Here is a 21,711-nt window from a genome sequence, read left to right on the forward strand (position 1 = left end):
CAGGACATAGACAGACATAACAACATAGGCTAGTAGTTTCTCTTTTCCTGCTCCTCTGGTCTCATCATGCCTAAAATGAAAAGATCTCACTAAGATTTCATGTGAAAGTCTCTTCTTTCTGTGTAATCCTTTTGCTCCACTGTTTGCCTAAAAAAAAAGACTTGAATGAGAATCACTCGTTATGGATAACTCCAACTAATACTAGAATCATTTGCAGAGGGTACAGATATATCAGGGGGATTATTTCTTGTAATGGAAAGAAATGCCTTTGCCACTTCAAAAGCAGGCTATTGCAGTTCAGTCACATGCAGAGATAGAGGAGCACTTCCTTCCTTAGATAACTACTTTTAGACTGCTCACAAGCAGAAGATTTTAGTGTCTACTCCATAAAAGCATCTGCATCTGATGTATTTTTAGTTCCTTTCCCTTTTTAAGCTCTCTGAGCTCATTTCTTGGAATTTGATCTTGGAAAACCACCAGACATCCTACCCTGTCTGCAAACTTGAACACCAGATTCAGAGTAAACATTGTTAAGCCAGCAAGCCCATTTCCTCATGTCTGTGCCTCACTAGGTACAAGCTGGGAGGCTGGTCCTAGGTGACTACACTCTTCTGCTCAGTTAAGCAACTTGCTAGAAGCTATCTAGCAATACATATGAAGTATATAACAATTCCCTACTATTTCAAGGATAATACATAATAATGTTGCCAACAGCAAGAAAATTGTATTAATTATTACATGTTTCCTTGGGTTTGGAGTTCAGCGAAAAAAATATCCACAGAAATTTCTTGGAGGGTTTCTATGATAGGTGATGATACCACTACCACATTAATGCAATTTTAAGTAATTCCTTAACACACTTTGTGAACTATTAACAAAGTTTTCTTTCTGAGTTCAGTGACTCTACCAAGAATCTTTTTAACCTACAGACCTGCTAGTTTATTTTCTTTTCTGGCTTTTATCTATGGAACGAGAGCTTTGGCGGATCGATGTTTGTCCCTGCTGGGTCCCTCATGGACACGCTCAGGCGGCTCTGCCGGCACCTGCGCGTGCACACGATGTCACCTTCACAGGTGGTTGTGCACAGCCACTCACACCCACAGTCTGTGCATGAACTGGAGACAGAGAGGCGAGAGGGGCTCTCTGATTGCAGTTCCGAGGTGTTTAAAGAAACCAACACAGTCAAAGGGAACAGAGGCAAAGAACCAAGAACAAAGCCCACGCCAGTTTTATCCCAAGAGCTCCCAAAGGTGGCCAGAGCATCAGAAGCCAATGGTCTGAGGGCTAGGGGGCAGAGGCAAGGTTGAGTGAGTTAACAGGGGCCAATGGGAGAAGGGATGGGAGGGGGGAGAGGGCCAGTGACCAGTGGGATCTCAGTAAAGGGAGAACTTTCTAGCACGATGGTGTGGGGGGAGACCACTTCATAGTAATGTGGGGGGTGTAAAGTGGACTTTGCCACCGCAACATTTATCCATTTAACTTCATTAATCTTCCATCCAGGGCAAAATTAAGGATTCATGAGTCTCATTTCCAAAAGCAAAACTACTGACTGACTTTCTCTAGATGGCATTGATTAGATCATCTTAAACCCTTAAAGTTTAATACAAATGCTCTTATTTTCTGAAACAGACAAAGGCTTGACTTAAGATGTCAAGATTTTGATAAGAATTCAAAAAATTACCTTCTAATATTTTAATAATATTTCCACAAATTATACACACTTGCAAAACCATACTAAAAAGCAAAAAATACATTTATTCACAGAAGAACATGCTTGCCATTATAAGGAGCATTTTTGACGTTAGGAATAAATATCAGATATTATTTTTCTGCTATGATGGTGTCATTAAGGACTGTTGAAAGTAGCAATGATGATGTTGGAAGAACATTTATAAAAATAAAAGGAGCTAGATCCTTAGTACTTACAAATGGAGTTAACATCACTCATTTCCTCAAGATCTAAGGACATCTTGAAATAAAAGTTTACTCAGAACAAAGAGAAATTGCACTTACTAGACAATTTAAGACATGTTTTACCAAAAAACTAGCAAATATAAATACTTTGAATAAAAAAAAAAAAGTTCCTCTAAGGCTGAAATTTTCTCTTTGAAGATAGTTTAAATGAGTAAAATGAGAGTCTGCAAGACTTATGCTGTTCCTTAAAAACACATGGAATTTTTTATCCCCAACTGTTTTGCCCATCTCCTTCTGTTGTCCCATTACTTTCTTCATGCCTCTGCTTCTGAATATGGTCTACCATCAATTTTCAAATTATATGTTGATAATTAATGACAGTGGGACATCTTGTGCTATCCATATACCTTACTCCATGTAGCCTCACACATTTCAAAATGTATTGCAAATAGAAGCATGTGTTTCGATATAAAGTCTGGGGTGCACAGAGATTTGCAAGTGTTGTCTAAGATCTCACGAGGACCCATCGCTAAGTTAGGTGTAAAACCTCTGTTCCTTCATGCTCAGCCTCCTGTTGATGTGGCAGGTCTCCATTGTTTCAGTTATTGCACAAACTGCTACAGCCTGACCAAAAGAATCCTGGGATTCCTTTTCTAATTCTAATGGCCGTAGCAAAAGGAATACAGAAGTAGTCCCCAAGGCTTACATTACAGCCTGGTAAAATGGGTATTCAACTATGCAGTCCCCATTGATATTAATAAAACTGGTGTGGCTGAAAATCTGCATTTGACTCCACAGTTTCCTTGGATCTCATTTTTCAGCATTTATTCAGCTGGTTTACAGGCCACTACTGCCCTCAAAATAGTGCAGTGGTAACAAAGAGGAAAAGCTGATATATTCACGCCTATCTTGATGAGTTTTCTTTGATGATATGGAAGAGACAGTGTACAATGTCATCCTACTGAAAAGCAGTTTATTTGCAGCCTGCACATTTAGCACCATATTGCTCCACAGCACCAGGCTGATCAGATCCTGTTAATCCTTTTGAAATCAAAGGTAGCTTTGAACCTGATCCTTTTGAAATCAAAGGTACCTTTAGCATTGAATTTAGTGGGGCCATCAGGGTGAGTTAATGGAAAAGGTGAACACAGCAGAGATATGGTAAATTTTTTTTAAAAGAAGCATCTCAAAAAAAGCTCTTCTGCATGTGTCAATGTGCTGCAGAGTTCACTGACAGACTGCACATTACACAGGGATTTGAAAACAGCCTGCAGAAAATAGCTTTAATTCCTAGCCTCTGAACACAGAAGAAGAGCTACAGAGAGACATAGGAAAGTATGATAAAAATAATTCTTGTGCAAATTATAGAGTTTTCTGTTTATTGGAGAATTAAGAATAAAATTAACTGTGAAGCAAAAATTGAGGGTTTTTAAACTGCAGGTGAGTTGGCAAGCAAATACATATTATTTATGTAATAAAAAGTAAATATTTCATTTCAAGATTATTTTTTGTCTATAATTTCATCAATTTAAAATGTTTCTGAGTCTTTTAAAACCTGAGCTAAATTTCAAAATGAAAACTCATTTTAGTAAGAAAAACATTCACTGCAAATGATGCAAAGGAAATAAAAATGCAAAGGAAATTAAAAGAAGGGGAGGGTGCTGTTTGTTTAGGGGTTTTTTTAAGAGATCACTTTAGTAGGTAAATACTTGTGTTTCTTGATATAACAGCTGGTATATTTGGAAAAGTTGAGCCTTTATTGGTACAAAATCCCTCCATCAGGCTTCAGATTTTTTTGGGGAAAGGGGACCAGATTTTTACTGATATGAAAGAGTTGTTAAAAAAGAAGAGTTTCAAACATACTCCAGTGTCACAAAAGCTGCATTTCTTTTACCAAATTAGATGGAATTTCTCACCATTCTGTATTCAATGGCACATTTTTTTATTTCTGGTTCCTTTCCTTTTCCCTGATTCTTTATCATGAGAAAAAGGCATTTCTTGTACAAACTGATCCTCTATTTACAAACCCATGCCAGGTGTCTTAGAAGGCTATTTTGTGGCATACAAAATTCCTATTCCTGCATAGAGCATACAACAGTCTGGACATCACAAGATGAGAAATAAAACCCTACTGAGACCATCTTCTACCACATACATGCAGTCCCTAGCACTGTGGCTGAGTCCAGGAGTCTCATTAGCAGTATCAGACAGAAGCAACACCTTCAAGATTTTCTTCCTTCCAGATGTTAATCTAATTTCCACCTGCTAGCAAGGGATGATGAGAATTCGCTGACCTGAAAGAGTGAATAGTTACAAGGGAAAAAGATAAAAGTCATAGTCGCTGTTTCATCTCAACTATATTTCTTCTTATGCATTTCATTGCTCATTTTAAACCACATTTTTCTGGACTAATATAACAAATAGTCTTGACTTTCCACATGGGATATAATGTACTCTGAGTTAACAATACATATAGTCTTTTCCTCACCCCAGTATAGTTTCTGAATGATTTCATGTTGTGAGGCATTTCTTGAATGCTAATTTCTGAGCAGTTGCCATGACAGGTTAGGATACGGAATCTTCTGCATTTGTTTATTCTGTGCTACACAGAGAGCTGTTGGACTACATAAATGCTTGACAGGTTGCAGCCTTATATCTTGCCTACAATGGACCTAATTTAAATTTCTCTTACATTGATTTAACTGCACTGGAATCAATAGAATTCCTCTTGATTTTCATTAGGGTACTGTAAGAGACAGGGATCAGGCTCAGTATGTTGAATGCAGAAACTTTTGTTGTTGTTTAAAAGAACTGCAAGTAAAGTCCAGTGAAAAGAATGTAATTAGTGTCATTCCAGGCTGACATTCTCTTTTGTTCTGTTCTCCATTTTTTTGTTTCAGACTAGCCTATAGCTGAGGGTTATGGATCAGATTGTTTTGCGGTACTAAACAGCCAAAGAGAGGAAAGCAAAACTAACTGAAAAAAAACCTGCAGCTCCACTGAAATTAACTGAGCTGCACAGATGTGAGGAAGGTTAGAATTTACTTTCAGGAGGATGAAAAAATACAGGGACATAAAGCTTTCAACTTCATGAAGACAAAAAAGTGAAATTTCGAACTTGTTGTAGAGAGGCAATCCAAATGTTTTAGATTTCTCCCTACCTCTGATTAAGGTTTATGTCTCATACTAAAATCAAATGTAACCAGTACCTGTGAAGGATCATCAGAATTATGGTCTCAGAGCTCAGGCTGGAGGTAGTCTACAGGAGAAGATTAAAGACACCAACTTATTAAGAAAGGCTACACCTTGCCTAAGGCAGAAGAAATAAATGAATGAAGGTCAACTGTACCTATTAATGTTGATTGTTGAATTGACAAACTTGTCTCTAAGTCCCTGGAAATTTGTGAGGGCAGAGTGTTCTAATTAGGCTTCAGAAAAAAACAAAATCAAACAAAACCAAACAAACAAAAACAAACACAAACAAACCAACCCCAACCTAGAAATACATCTAGAAAATATTGTCCAATTTCTTCCTCATTGCTGTTTGGCTTCCCTTTAATCCTTGATTAGGAGTTGAAATCATCGCATTTCAGCGTATTTGCCAGTCCGTGCTCAGTGCACAATGACTGCCATTTCGCTTCTGCTAAACTGGTAGACACATTTTGAAAATATCTCCAAGACTCTTGTCCAGCTGCAGTTTCCCTTGGAATACTCCTGGCATGAACCAGGGTGAAATCCCAGCCAAGCACTATTCCAACACTGTTCTTTTTGGCTTTGCACCTTCACACTCTCAGGTTGCCTTCATGCAATACCCAGAGGCATGCAGCATTATTTCAGATTCCTGCTATAAAAACACCATTCTCAAAGGCTGCTACATATTCCCCACACTATTTCAAATCCTTTAAACTGAAAGGAAACACAAACAAAATAACAATTTTGCCTTACAGCCACAAGGGGCCCAGTGGAGGCAGAAGGTCAAGAGTTTGGATGTAGCTTGTGTCATTTGGCCTGACAGCCAAGAAATGGTCCCTGGCCTAATGTTACTTAGCAGCACAGATGTAGCCAGTGGGGCCAGAATTTTATTCCAATTAATGGTAATGAGGGATAGAAACAGAGAGGCATTTCTGAGACCCTCTGAAAAACTTATCAAACACCTGCTTTAGCTGCTATAGTAGGCTGAGAGAAACAGGGAAGACAGGAGGTACATGGAAATGTCTTAGATAACATTTATTGCCTAGTTGCAAAGAGAATAAAACAATAAACAACATTTTTTTCTGGCAATACAAAATGTGTACACCAGAGAGGTACAAAGCAGAGATGTTCAGTAAATACCAGGGTTTGTTCTGTTTGCTGAAGGAGGTCCAAAGGAGTCAAAGTTTTTCTTGTCTGGGATTTTTAAATCTGTTTTAAAATGCTTTACCAAAACACTACTCCAAACAAAACCAGAGAAAAGAAACATAAGTACTTTGAAAAATGTGGCGGGGGGCAAATTCTGGTACTGTATGATCTGAAAAGAAACTATTTTAAAAAGTAAACATTTTTCTTAAGGCTTCAGCTGCATCTGATAGTTTGGCTGCAGTAATTCTAACATGAATCTTCAGAGCATAAGAACAACTGAGATAAGAAGGACATAAGGAATAATTGTCCATATACACTAACCAGTAGAAACCCAACAAAGCTAAAAGTTACAATTAAGATTTTTTTACCTTTGTAATGCAATGCTGTGCTGTGAGAAGCTGTGGACCAGCTCCTGCACATTGTGAGTCTGGGATGCACACAGAAATGTCTGTATAGAAGAAAACTGCTTTTCACTGTGCACTGCAAAGATGGAAAAGTCCTTAGTGACCTCTTCCAGGGGTCAGAATAAGGTTTGGAGACAAGTCATCTCTTCTGAGCAGTTTAGAGGTATCTCAAACACTGTCACTTCAATTGAGCTTACAAAGTATTCTGAGGTGCAAAGCTATTTCACCTTAGAGAGAGCGCCAGGAGTCATTCTGTATCCACTATACCATAGGCTCTGCAAATCTAGGGCCTGACAAAAAAAAAAAAGAGCTCAGGGCCCATTCAGGGCTCAATTTTGTAAAGATTTTGACACTGTCAACACTTATTCACTGAAAGGGAGTTGAGAAACCTCTGAAAGTAAAGACTGCAGGAACATAATAGGATGAAGGAGGCAGTCTTCCTTTTGAAATCTGTTTTGAAACTCTTAACGTGTACAATTGAAAAACATTAATTTGAAGTTTATCTTCAACAAAATCAATACTTGGAAAGCTTGGCAAATTGTACTGTGTTTAGACAAGGAAGAAATCTTTCACAGTGCTCATTACAAGGTAAGAAAGAACTCAATAAATTCTGTGAGTTTTAAAACGACTGTAAGAACTAAGATTTGAAGATAGACCATTAGACTACTTATACTTCTGAAGCAAGTGCAGACTCTGTCCTGAGTCTCTTAGTGAACAATAATTCATACCAAAGAGCACCATATCCAGCTTGTTGATCATTGAAAATGCTGGCAATTTCCTGAAAAGTCAACATTTTTCAAAGAAAGTGTCTGAATCAAGTAAAGCTAATCTTCTTCAGTTAAAGCAAAACCATGAGGTCAAGTCATTGAGGCTGATGTATACCACCGAGAAACATAATTGTACCTTTTCTGCATTTTCATGATATCTTTTTAGGTAGATAAGGAGTAAATTTTATGGATTTTTCATCAATTTTTTATTGTAGCTGACCCTTCAAAGAATGCATTATGTAATAAATTTCAGGTCATAGAAAATCAGACTATTTTAATTTCAAGTCTGTACCACAAAGCAGATTATGAAAGAAATATAACTAGTCTTCAGACACTGAAAGTGACTCTCCATCATCCCTATCTTTATAATCTTTCACGAACTTAAAAATTACCTCCAACAAGTTGTCATGCAATGTATAAATGTCACACATCATGGGAAAACCAAAGCTGTAACTTTTTTCCCTGCTAGTACATTAGACTATATTTTTGACAATGTATGAAACTTCTGAACTACTAGGATACATTATTTTACTTAATGGTAAATCTTGGAACAAATTACTATTCAGTTTGCTGATACAATCAAGTGATCTGTTCCACTGACTACACCCAACAAAGTCTAGTTGTCTAATTCAGCAAGCACCTTTACTGCATTGTTGATGCTCCTACAACAGTCACTTTGTCATTTCCTGTATTTGGGCGTTTGTTATTGACTAAACTGTTTCAAGAGTTTTGTTCTTAGGAGCTGAGCTGGAATTATTTTTACACATTGACTTCCACCTGACAGTCCAACATAAACAATTGAAAAACCTATGCATAAATTACTTAAACCCTATGGCAACTGTTGCTACCTTTACTGGTCCATGTAAAATCATTTTTCCACTCATGACAGAAAATGCAAAGCTTTTCTTCTCTTGAGGGCATGTACCTAACTTGTTGGTAGAATGTGACCATCACAGTCACTGTCGTGCTCTTAGTTCCTGCAGGGATGTAATCTGAGACACTAAGAGGACATTAATAGTTAGGCTCAACTTGAGACCATGATAACTCTGTTTCATAGCCTCTGTTGCTAGCCAATAAATTCTAGATATCAAACAGAATACAATCAATGTGTAGCCAACTATAAATTTACAGGGTAATATCATCAGTAAATACACAGCTCATTAAGTTTATATGGCAATACTTGCATTTCTTTTGGATACGGAAAAGCTTCACTGAAAATACACTTCAGATACAGTTTGTGCCTTTTAAAGTGGTAGTTAAAAGTCATTCTATATGTAGGTTCCTTTGCTTTAGAAGGCACTGCACAAGTGTATCACACTTATTTGTGCACAGCACTCAATTTTGGACAGAAAGGTGATGAAAAACTTAAACAGATTTCTATAAAAGTATTTCCAGCTTCATTACTCAGAAGTCTCTCCTTGGAAGTTGAATGAACTCAAGACTCTCCCCTGTACCTTGCTGTAAGCTGTGATTTTCTGTCTGCATGCACTGGTGTAGGGATCTTTTTGAGTAAGACAGATGAAATCTTCACCTTTCATTTCCTTGTTTTTAGATATCTTTCCGTCTCATAACTTCTCTGAAACCCTCACCCAGCCCTTTTAATAACCTAATTGAAAACCCATCTTACTCCTTCTATGACCATCACACATGCCTAAGCTTCCCTCCTGCCATCTGCTCAGCAGTCAAGAGCTCACGTCACACCAGGTCTTCCTCACCACCAACATGCCCCACTATTTATAGATTGTTGATGAAATTTCCAGTGTATAAGTCACCTCAGAACAAATGTCTCAGTCCAGCCAGGAGGAGCTGGCTTCCTACTGTGCTTTAAGCCATACCATGAGGACAGTACTCACTCAGCCTTTGCAAGAAAAATACTTAGTGCCTATGTACTGGAAGCATTTCTAAACTGAAAGAGCATAGGTTTAGACTGGACATAAGGAAGAAATTTTTTACAATAAGTGTGGTGAGACACTGGAAGAGGTTGCCCAGAGAAGTGATGGATGCCCCATCCGTGGAAATGTCCAACCAAGATCAAGCTGGGTAAGGCTTTGAACAACCTGGTCCAGTGGAAGGTGTCGCTGCCTGTGGCAGGGTGGCTGGAACTATGTGATCTTTAAAACTTCCAACTCAAACCATTCCATGATTCTGTGACTTGCTGTTTAAAAAAGAGACCTTTCAAACTCTTCCTCAAGTGCCATTTCCTCACCTGTGTTAAAAGTACAAAAAGTAGAAATGCAATATAACATCAGGTTTTAATAAGCGTAGGCATAACCTTGCAGATACAGACACAACTTCTGCTGTGGTGTGTAGTGCAGTAGGTTACTTGTCTTTCCTCAGCTTTGTGGTTAAGTGTTCCCAGCCTGAATTCTGATGCAAGCTTAATTAGTAGTAGCATTTCTTTGCATTGCTCTACAAAGGTCTTAATTGAGCTTTCCACTTATTCATGTGAACAAAATAAATGAAAACCCTTTAAATAAATGGTGACTTACAAATGAGAGATATCAGGGACAGTTCTCTAAAATAATGCACTTGGTATAGAGTCTGCTCAAAGCCTTTAGGCACTAAATGAAGGAATGCTGGATTTGCTTTAAAAAAAAATCATTAAAAGGGAGGACAGTACATCTTTTCCCCCCATCCTCTCCTCATGTGCACACAGGTGTACTTCTACTTTACAATATACATATCCATCATAACTGCTGGCAAGGAAATGAGAGATGTGTCTCGGAGGGGTATGGCACTATGCCCATCTCCTCTCTTCTCCCCTGCTTCTAGAAAAGCACTCTAAACAGTACCTCGGCAGGTATAAGGGGAAGAACAAAGAGGAAATAGGGAAAAGGGAAGTGGATGGTTGTTCTCAGCTCTTTGTGTTGTTGACAGGCTTTTGTGCATCCAAAGACAGCAGAAACCATGCAGTGAGATGGACAGCAATTACAGGGGATGGAGCTGGGGGTTCAGACCCCATTCCCTGAGATTTGCATACATTTAACGTGAGTCCAATACTGAGCTAAAAATAAAACACAGAAATGGGAACTTTGGGTTACTTTCCTCCCAGGAAAACACCCTAATCATTAAGCTACATTCAGTTTGCCTCACGTCCTTCTCTCCCCATGTCTGGATATGACAGTGTCCTCCCAAGCATCAAAACAGACGCAGAAAAATTCTGTCCCTATGTCTGGAGCCTGCATTTCCCTGTGAGAAGCAGAGAGGCTCACTGACACAGGGCAGGCTTACAGGCAGACTGTGGTCCCCCCTTTCTCTCCATGGCAGCAGCATCAAAAAACAGTAGAGAAAACTGGAGGATGGGACAGCATATTACCTACCATGTATTCCTCAATTTGCAGGCATCCAGCACACCCAACAATGTCTAAAGCACCTTTCAGTGCCTAGTGAACATTCTTTTCCAGTTTTGAGAAAACCAGTGGACATGACCTGACAAATGACTATACAATTTTCAAGTTATGCACACAGTAAAGAGATAAAGTAAAATGAAGATCTGTGGAGAAATATCAGAGTAGCCAATAGAGACAGCAAGATTCCAAGAAAGGCTGATTATTGCCTTCTGCCACATGTGCCATTTACTTGACATCTAAAAATACACCTATTTAGAGCTGGAAGCACTTATTCCTTCCTATGTGTACAGAACCTGTCACGACCAGACTCAAGCTTGTATCAGGTTCTTGGAGACGAGCAGACAAACCTCATGAGTGGTCATGAACACATTCTGCCTAGCACAGAGCATAGGCTGGCCCATAAGCTACCTCTCTGCAAAAAGCAGGGAATTGGAGAATTGACCCTTAGTTGCAGCTAAAATTAATGAGAGTCCTGGAAAGAGCAGAATTTTAGGCATTCTGCTGTAAAATCTAAAACAGCAGGAGAGATAAAGCCAAGAAACAATGGGGGAGCCAGTCTGGATTTACTAGGTGTTTTTTCCAAGTTAAGCAATCTTCTCTTTTAGATTTTAAAAGAGAACACTTAAAGGCTATGTTGCTTTTCAGAAATTATTGAAGGTTTAGTGACAATTAGAGATTGAGACACAGAAAAATGTTTTATGCTTCTTATCTTCAAAAGTCAACAGATATTAATAAACACACTGTACTGCCCTGATTAGAAAGGTTAGAAGAAAAAAAGTTTTCAGCTCTCAGTTTATTCTGCAAAAAGGCCCTTGTTGACAGTGTTTTGTTTGCTGTGAGCATAGGAGGAAGACAGGAACAAAGTGAGGTTGTGTAAAAATTTGAAAGTATTGCCTGATGATTGATTGATTATGCTTGATTGATAACACCTCAAGGTGATTCTGCAAACCAGAAAATCCTGTGCTGGTCCCACACTGACCGATTACTGAGGTGTATGAGGTAGACAAATTGCTTGCCTGTGTTTACAGACTAATAGTAGAAACCCACCTTTCCAATAAAAATGTCAAAGAGTGGAAAAACAAACATATGCCCCTGGTAAAGTATATTGCTAAGGTGTGTATTCCAGCAATTGAAATTTATGTTTTTGTCTAAGACTAAATATTAAGCTGAAAACAAAATGTTAAAAATATATTTATGATCTTTAATATGGTTTAGGTAAAAGTTATTACCTATTTATTTTCTTTTGTTATTGGTAGAGGTGGTGTTACTGCTGTTTTGGTTTTATTGTTATTGCTCCTCTGGAACTTCTTTTCTCCTTGGGTCAAAAGAATTTTGGTTTTGAGTCACTGGCTCAGTTATTAAATCCTATAAAATTCATTCATTTGTTCTAGTCAAATATGATATATTCTCATTTAACAAAATGAAAAGGGACATACTCTTTTGAGGAGAGATCTTAGAAAAGGCTTTTTTGCTTCTGGTTATCTTACGGCTGAAAGTCCCTTGAAAAACTTTTTTTTTAAATACAAAGACTTTTCATGCCCCAAAAGATTGTTAGAGCAGTAGATTATCATATTGTGATGCTCCAGGGACTGCTGTGTGCACACTGACCTCTGTGCAGAGGGCGGGCAGCTCAAAATGTCATTGACCAGCGTGGAAAAACCCTGCGCTGAACTCTGGCAGCACACTGAGGTGAGCTCAAAACTCTGAGGCAAACCCAGTCCACTGAATGCAGACTGATCTTTGCCTCACCATCACCCAAATGACCAGGCACTCAGTACCTCCTGCCAGACCCAGTTTTGAAGCTTCAGAGCTCTATTACCACTGGGAAGCAGGAAGAGTGATTTTGTTTGACAACTTGATGTACATAGAAAACTTCACCTAGGTGAACTCTAGGGGTGCCTTGAAAATCATTAGAGGCTCAGCTCTCAAGGCTTCTAAACACCTGGAGCACCTCACAACATGAGAGGCAATAAAGCAAGACCAAAAGTATCTTTCACAGCATGAATAGATTCTTGCTAGAAAAATCAATTCCATTCCATTGTCTTTACAAAATTGGTTAGTAAATAAATATGACAATGAAGCACATCTGGCTAACAGGCAGGAAGATATTAAAAAATCAGATTTAACTAAGACATATTAGTCTCACAGTCCATTGTCAGACACAAAGGTCCAAACACAGCTCTCAAACACCAACATGGAAGGTCTCCTTGTTACCTCAAAAGAAACAATTAAAGATGTGTGAATTTTGGTAAATTATTTCAGCCAGCAGGGAGATGAGTTTCAGTTTGAAGAAATAATACCCCAGGAATTGCTCTCTTTATTGCAGTTTTCACTCTGAGAAACTTAAAATTTGGATAGACTTTTTAATCTTTGAAGAAAATCCCATGACTTGCAGTAAACACACTGCCTCACTTCATAGCATCACCAGTGCAAGCATATGTTGTCATTTGAAGGCAACATAAGGATAGCTGGGGTTTGCCTGAACTGAAAACTAATTCATCATAATAACAAAATGGTAACAATAAACTCTAGTTGTTTTACAGTTATAATTAGATGCTTATATTTTTGTCCCAATCTTTAAAAGCCCATAGGGGGTTATATGAGAATTCAGTTATCAGAGCCTGAATTCTTGAGAATTAAGCCTGCTGAAAACCGAGTACTCTGGAGTGCCTATTGCACAACAATATCCAGTCCTGGGCATTTTGTTGATTCTTTGAAATGGCATATTCCATCAATGTGTTTTCAAATAGCTGTTAGTTTCCCTTTTCCTGTCTTTCTCCTCCCTCTCATACCATAAAATGAAGAAAGGTGAATTTAGGTAATAATAAAACATTTATGTATCTCTTGGAATAAAAACAAACCATCTGCTTGAAGGAAGCTTTACTATTACTTTTCTGGTTTTCACAGTGATTTTATTTACTTGCTTTCATTACTTTATAGTTTTTTCTTATAATGTAAAAATAATATAGCTTATTCTCTTTCTTCTTATATATTCCTTTCCTTTGTTCCCTGAAAAGTATTTTTCATACACACTACATTTCTCTTCCAGATGAATCTTTTGCAACTGCGAACAGACAACTTTTAACCCTCAAAATCCCTTTTCAATGCCAGTAAAAGCAGCCTTCTCTGCTCTAAAAGTGACCAGGTTCTTAGGGGTTCACAGAACCAGTAGGATAAAGAAACGAAGGCAGGGACTGGAACACCTGTGGCATTAATAATGAAATATGGTGGTTTTCACCTCTGCATTACTGATTCGAAATGAAAGTTGCTACCCTGTGATCGTTATTCAGTGACCCATATGAAACGTGTGGATGACCTCCATCTAGTTCCCAGTAGATATTTGTCTGTCTCGCAAAAACAAACACAAAGGTTAGTGCTCCAGTTAGTAGTTTCAAAAGAGGTTGATAAGTGCTCTTGCCACTGCTATTGTAAATTTTTGGTCTGTGTAGTTTCACTTTCTGGCTTTGTTAGTCTGGAACTTTGTTGGAGCAGGAGATTGATTTTAAAAACAACAAAAGGTTCTGAAACCACATGTTAACTTGGATGGCATAAGGAAATCTGCTTCTGTGGAAGCAGAGCTTCTGTGATATTATTTTTACTTGCTTTGGTCTGATGTCCTTATCCCTCACAACACCTGTTTCAGTAACTTTGAAAGACTTTAGAAGCCTCTCATTACACAGTCAACAGCTCAACTAGGATTAGCACTTCGGTTCCTTTGATATAATCACTAAATTGCAGTATGCAGACCATGATAGAACTACCAATATTTGTGGAAATTGGAGGAACAAACCCCTGAGACCTCATGAATTTTCTGCATTTGCCTGAGTAAAGAACCTAAAATCACATCCAAGATTCTTTGGTATAGAGCCTGAAGGAAATTTCTGCCAGAATGTCTGCAGGGAACAGATATTCAGGAGCACCTACATACACCCATTACACTCAAAAGCATGTGGAAAAATGTGTTCAAAATACCACTGAAGTCTTCAGAAAGCCTCCCATTAGATTCAATGGACTTCAAGGCAGACTGAGAGATACAGTGCTGGGATCCCTGTAATTCCCTTTTTCATGAATGGTCTACATGGCCCCAGGTGGATGCCACTTGCCATGGCTCAGAAGGAGAGAGCCAGTCTGCTGGGCAAGCCACTCACACATGGCATAGTAATTAATTATTTTTGTTCCTGTGATGCTAGGATACTTTTTTGTTTTCTTCTTCGAAAACAGCACAGTAAACCTCCACCAAAAAAAAAAAAAGTGTTTGGTGATCAAAGGATGGATTGTTTCTTTTTCTTCTGACTGAAAGAAAAAAAATCAGTGATGAGTCTACAGGTCTGATAAATTATTATATTCATTTTTCACAACAAAACCAGGGTCATCCTACTACAGGAATATTCATATCAGCTCACTGCTGCTAACACATTTGGACACACCACATTAACCCAAGATTGTACCAGTGCTTCTTTCCTTGACATTCATCTCAACTATAATCACAGGCAATTTGCATCTCCATTGGAATGCAAATTCTTAAACCCACACTTAGACCTCTCTCCCATTTAGTCTCAAGTCTTCTTACCCAGAAGCTGAACAGTAGGTTATAGTGACATCAAAAGAAAGAAATCCAGCAGTCGCAAGAGCAAAACATTAACAGGATTTTATAGAAGATTTCAAAGAGTACAGAAGTAGCTAAGAAACTGAAGAACTGCAAGTGATACAGAAACACAGTTTGGAAACAAAGTATTCAAAAAACAAATTTCATAAATAATTAAATCTTACAGACTGGTGACATCTGGTAGGAGTGACTTTTATGATAGAGATTATTTCTCAGATATCAAGATTATAGTGCTTTTACTCTTTTATTTGAGGAGTAATTCTTCAGTCTATTTCATACCTGAATTTATTAAAAATTTGTGAGACCCACTGAATCCACTTTAAAGCTGATTTAGTACTTCAGGGTTTCAAGCCTAGAAAACTTCTGTAAGGCCTTCCAACAAGATTGGTTTGCATTCACTCAGCTTTGCTTTGGCACACCCAACTCTATGAGCTCTCTACAGCCATAGGTTTTTTCCTTGGTCTAGGATAGGGAACCTGTTTTGGTAAAGAAGCTCTATCTGCCACATGGATACTGAACACGTAACACCCATGGTTTTTCCCAATGTTTCCTCCAGGCAAGGGAGAAGGTTTTAAAAGACACTTTTACAAGCAGAATATTTTTCTTTTTAATTTATGCTTTTTTCTTCTCCCTGTATTGGATGACAGTACTGAATTCCAGGTCTAATGTTTTGTATTAATTTTTGACAAGGATCTAATTATGTGGTTTTTGATGCCCATATTTCTTTTCAAGCTCTTCACAGTTTATTCTCAGAGTCATACTCTTTGCACACTTCTAATATAACTGGTTTGTTGGGGATGTGAGGACTGCACAGGGGCCTGAAGGCAAATAATTTAATGGGAGGAAAAAATCCACTGTTTTTGAACTAATGACAACTAGATGGCAAGCTGTAGAGGGGCAAGTTCCCCTGAAGCTCGGGCTGAAGATTTTCTTGCTTTTATGCTCTTTGTCAATAACCATACAAAGACAGAAGATACAGACAGCAAAATAAGCACAAGAAAGAAAGAATGAATTAGTGAATTTCACTCCAGTTTTGATTCCATCAAATATTTCCAAATATTCAGCATGACCCAAACTGAAATTTTTGCTCGTGAGTGCTTTAACCATTAATTTTGATTGCCTGTGGGCACACTCTCTGGATGAATTAATATTTAATTAGAATTATCTCAGCAGGAGGGAAGGTGAATTTCCTCTTCCTCCTTGCAAAAAAAAAGACATCAGGCAAAGGGTGCAACCAAAATTAGTTTTTATGCAGGCTCAGCATTACAGTTAGAGAGTGAATATCTTCTGCTATTACCACCTTCTCCTATAAGCATGTTTAGAAAGACAAGGATTACAAGAAGGATTTAAAACACTGTGCATTTTAGGTCAAATCTTCTCCAAAAATTATTGATGAAGCTAAATAGGAAGGTGACCATAGGGTCAATGATATTAAAAAAATTGATGTGGTGTGCCTTTCCTGCTGAGCAGAGGACTCAAATGATTCGAGGGATGTAATGGTAGGATGGTGTAAAACATGCTTAAGGATTTTCTGTTTCCTCATTTCTCATACTACAAATTATGAATGTTTTGCCAAGACTGCAGACATGTCACTGTTTACAGAAATAGGCAATATTTCTTGTTTCGAAGCTGGCTGAAGAAATATACACCTGTGAAGGAAAGCTGAAGGAAATACCTACTATGGCTGCAGAGCAAAATAATAAATGCAATCCTGGCAAGTTGTTCAATTTATGTATTAACATGATTAACAGATATTATATTTGCAGCCATTTGTTCTTTTCCCAGGAAAGGTAATCCAGCCCTGGAAAAGAGAGATAATACATTTCCTTGAACTACAAATTAATTTGAGATAATCATGGTAATTGATGTGTTCCAAAACGTTATCTTGAAAATGGGATTGAGTACATTTCATTACAAAAGATTGAGCAGGGCAGTCTGAGTAGAAAATCCCATCTAGAAAATTATATTCTAAACACTGTGTAATATCCTAATTGTATCTACAAGACTTTTTCCTTCTTTCCTCAATGTTTCACCAAATCTTCATTCTCTAGTCTGAAGGCAAAGTACTTTTGCATCATTAAAGATCCATCATGATATCTGGTCAACCAAAACTCAAAAGCAACATTTGCTTTTCATCTTGCCTTCAGTATGACAGAAAAGTACCATTATTACTTCAGTTAACCATTTGTAAGAGACTGGAATGTTAATGGAAGGACCCAAACAATTGGTCATTTACAAAAGCAGCGGGTGCTTTGCTGATGATGTGCAAGATCACCGCCCAGGTGCGGGGGGTTTGAGCACCAGATGAGGACCACCACAAATTAACCTTTGTTTATGAGAAGCTGGATTTTGATCCAGATAAGGGAAGAAAATAGCACACAATATTTTCAACTCTCCTTTCTTCTCTGTTTGAATATTTTCTCAAATAATTGACCATTACCATACTTATGATGTAATTTTCCAGCTCCTCTTTTATATAGCTATCAAATCTACTTTTCCAAAAGTGATAAGCAACCTTTTTGGCTCCCATGAATTTGAAAAATATAATTTCTGAAATTTCAGACTTCTTCTCCTCACTATTTTCATATTCTCTGTGCATATTGTATGAATCTGCATATTTGTTATTTGTTTTGAAACATTCTCATCAAACATCACTTTGTTTACTCTATGCTCTCTCATTTAATTCTTGTTGCTAGTTATTTTTTGCTTCCAGCAAAAATCCTCTGATTTAATTTCTATGCCCTCATTAGACATCTTTATTGAAAATGAACACATGCAGCTGATTAGGACTTCTTCCACCATTTTGAATTTTCAATTTCTTTTTCCTTGTAACTTTTCTTTCTCATTTTAGACTGCACATATTTTTGCTAATAGTTTTGGTTTTTTCTGCAAGCATCTACAAAGCACACATATCACCTTTCAGTTTTCTTTTTTCCTATGTTTTAAATACTTGATAGTTAAAATTTTCATCTCAAATGTCTTCTAAACCCACAACAGCAGAAGATTCAGCTTCTTCTATTAAGCTTTCTTTGAACTGAGTGGTTTTTAAACAATGTCCTGGCAATTTTAATTTCCTTCTATATCTCCAAAGCTTTATCACAGGGTGCATGTCTGAGATATACTGCTTAAAAAAATAATGAGCATTTCTAAAATATTCTTCTATTCTATTTCTAAATTATTCTTTCCTTCCTTAACCCTTCCTATAACACCAACCAGGCTTTGTAATTAATGAAAAATAAAGGGAATCTATCTGTCTATACCTTGTATTTAACTCAGTATAAACCTCTAGAACCAAAAATTAATAATCAGAACTTCACTGGACATCATCCTGGGCAACCTGTTCTTGTTGGATCTGATTTGAATGGGGAGTCAGAACAAATATCCTCTTAAGGGCCTTTCCCATCTGAATTGTTCTGTGACTCCATGAATCTCTGAACACACCACATATATCATCCCAATAATTCATCCTCCATAACATTTTAGAAGAATTTCTTAATATCCCAAGTAAATCTGATTTTATGTAAATATTTTTTTTTCCTGTCATTAATTAGCAATGCAGAAAACTCTTTAACTTCCATAGTGGAATATTTGCTTATATAGTTACATTTCTAGATTTTTCTTTATAAATTTTGTATCATTTTCTGCAGTCTAATATGCTGTCTATCTGCTCCTTCCCTAAAAAGACATGTCCCAGGTAAAGCCCAGTACTTCACATTAATTAAAGTGGGGCAATTTTGATCCATGTTGTACATCCCCTTTACAGTGGTTACAGCTAGACCATAATTCTTTACCATGCTCATGAGAATGTCACATTGAACAGTGTCAAAAAAGCAATACTAAGATACAGGCATCTTATTTTTATTGTTTTCTGTTCTTCTAGATATTATGCTGCTTACCTTGTCAAGGAAGGAAATTAAAGTGGTTTGACAGAATCTTTTTTTGAAAAACCTATAATGGCACTTTTTATCATTTTATTATCTCCTGATTTTTTAAAATGCAAATTGATTAGTTATTTGTTTGTAAATTTTCCCAGGGACCTCACTTTTTGAGTGTTATCCCTTTTCTATTTTTAAAGATAGCATATTGTCTTCACTCATCAGTCAGGGAATTCACAGGTTCAAAGGGTTCTTGGCTTCCCAAATGCTTCTGAAATCCCAGGTATTTCTCATGATGACAGTGCACTCTATAAAACTACCCTGCAATCCTCTGAAAAGTGGCCATAAGTACACTGAGGATATAATGCAGTCAGAACATCATCCTGCATTCCAAACTATGATTTCTTAATGAGTTGAGTGCTGCTGTACTTGCCACAGGATTCATGCATAATTAATTCCAATTCATTTTACCAATTAACCACCTTCCCAATGTTTGCATAGACTTCCTAGAAACAGTCTTGCTTTCTTCCATCATGAATTCTTTCTTAGATGCTTATTTTAGCCTCATTGCTTATAACATCATTTTGTATTCAATCAATATACTATGTTTATTCTAGGTTATAAGTCATTATAACATTACACCCATGCTGCATTATTAATGTGCACAAAATTGCAATGTAATGCTGTACTGAACAGAAAGTGCAGTCATCATCTATATTTGAGGAAAAGCGTGGCCTTGATTGTTAATATTTTCATGGTGGTGGAAGTATTTTAGATCATCGGAGTTCTAAATATATGCTTTATTTCCATTGGGCATACATGTGTTTGAACACTAAGTTTTTTATAACTCAATTCTTTCTTTGACCATCCAGTAATTTGGGACTAATTTGATTGCTTTGTGATTTCTCTACTATTTATAAGCACTTGAGGCTTTACCTAGAAAAGTATACATTTAACTTCAAGAATATCACTGATCCCATCACCATTTCTTATTTTAGGGCAGAATTAAGTCCTTTTCTGGGCTGGGACATGCCTAAAATGATGTGGATTTTAGCCATTGTAGCCAGAAAATGCATTCTTTGACATTAAGTACTTAGAATTGTGTTCTAATGCTGTGGGCTTGGTTATCTAAGTCATGGGTTTTACTTCCATTCCTTGAATGAATAACTGCCCCTACATCAAAACCGTGAGCTTGCGTAGCAATTAAGGGGGTCATCTGTGATTTCATTCAGTCTCATCTGAGGAACCTTGTGAAAACTGGACTTCAATAAATGGTAGAACTGGCTTCACTGTATTTTATCTCCAATTCCCCAGAGAGACTCAATTCCTCAAAAAGTTTTAAAAATAACTTTAAAAAATGTTTAAAAAATAGAAAAAAAATAGAAAAAAATTATTTGGGAATTGGAGAAAATGTATCAAATCAAGTTTTCCCTTTTGAATGAAGATGCTATGAGTTCCTTATTGAGGACTGATAAGAAGTAGAGATTGCTAATCTAGTTTTCATTTCCTGGGAGTAATGTCTCTATTTAAGACAAAATTAAAGCAGGTGAGTGTGGTTTTGTAGTAGAAGATAATTCTAGTGGAAACTAAAACATTTTGAGCACGAAACTGTAATTTCTGTTTCTTAATTGATGACTTTAAACTGAGTTGCAACAAAACTGGGACCTTTAATATGTCCATCCTGTAAGGAGAAAAAATTAACAACTAGAAACCTGTATACTGAATGCTAATTGACAAGAATACTATTTTCCTATTGATATTTCATTTAATAAACTGGCAGGCTAGACACATGTATTTTAAAGTTCAGGTTTAATTAAAAGATAAGACTAAGAGGCAGTTTGGCGAGAGGATAAGGGAAAGTGTTGAATTCTTTGTTTCTGTTGGCAAAGCAGCTGCTTTTTTTTTAACTAATCTCAACTTAATGTCAAATCAAGAAACTACTTTCATTTTTTGGGTGCATTTAATGAGTTACTCAAGTTTGCACTCAGACAATCATCCTTCCTCATCTGATACTTTTATGAAGTGAAACATTTACAGGTGCCAGTCTGCTTGGATTTTCAAAAAGCTGCTTTCTCTCTATATATATTATAGTAGAAAAACCTTATCTTCCAGAATTAAACTATCTTCATCAGTCAGAAAAGAGAGGTTAAAAGCTAAAGCGTGGGAAGCTGAGCAAGTGATTAGCTGCTTAGAGTGCAACACTTGGAAACATTATCTTTCTACAGCAAGGATTAGAATGCAGGAAAATGCTTTCAAATATATTAATTCAGAGGGCAAAAACATTTATGGCATGCCATGAGATTGTAAAAGTGGACATAACTCTTCCAGTGGCACTAAAGCTCTGTATTTTCAGAACAGCTGGCTCTAGTTTCTTCTTGTGTATCCCCTTTATAAAACAAGTGTCAAGGGAAAAAAGAACAGATTCTCTTTATTACTTGAATGCAGTAGCATGTGAAA

Source organism: Corvus kubaryi, unplaced genomic scaffold (assembly GCF_017639235.1).
Source record: "Corvus kubaryi isolate FWS band 111438036 unplaced genomic scaffold, C.kubaryi_AGA036_p1.0 37184, whole genome shotgun sequence".
NCBI lineage: Eukaryota > Metazoa > Chordata > Aves > Passeriformes > Corvidae > Corvus > Corvus kubaryi.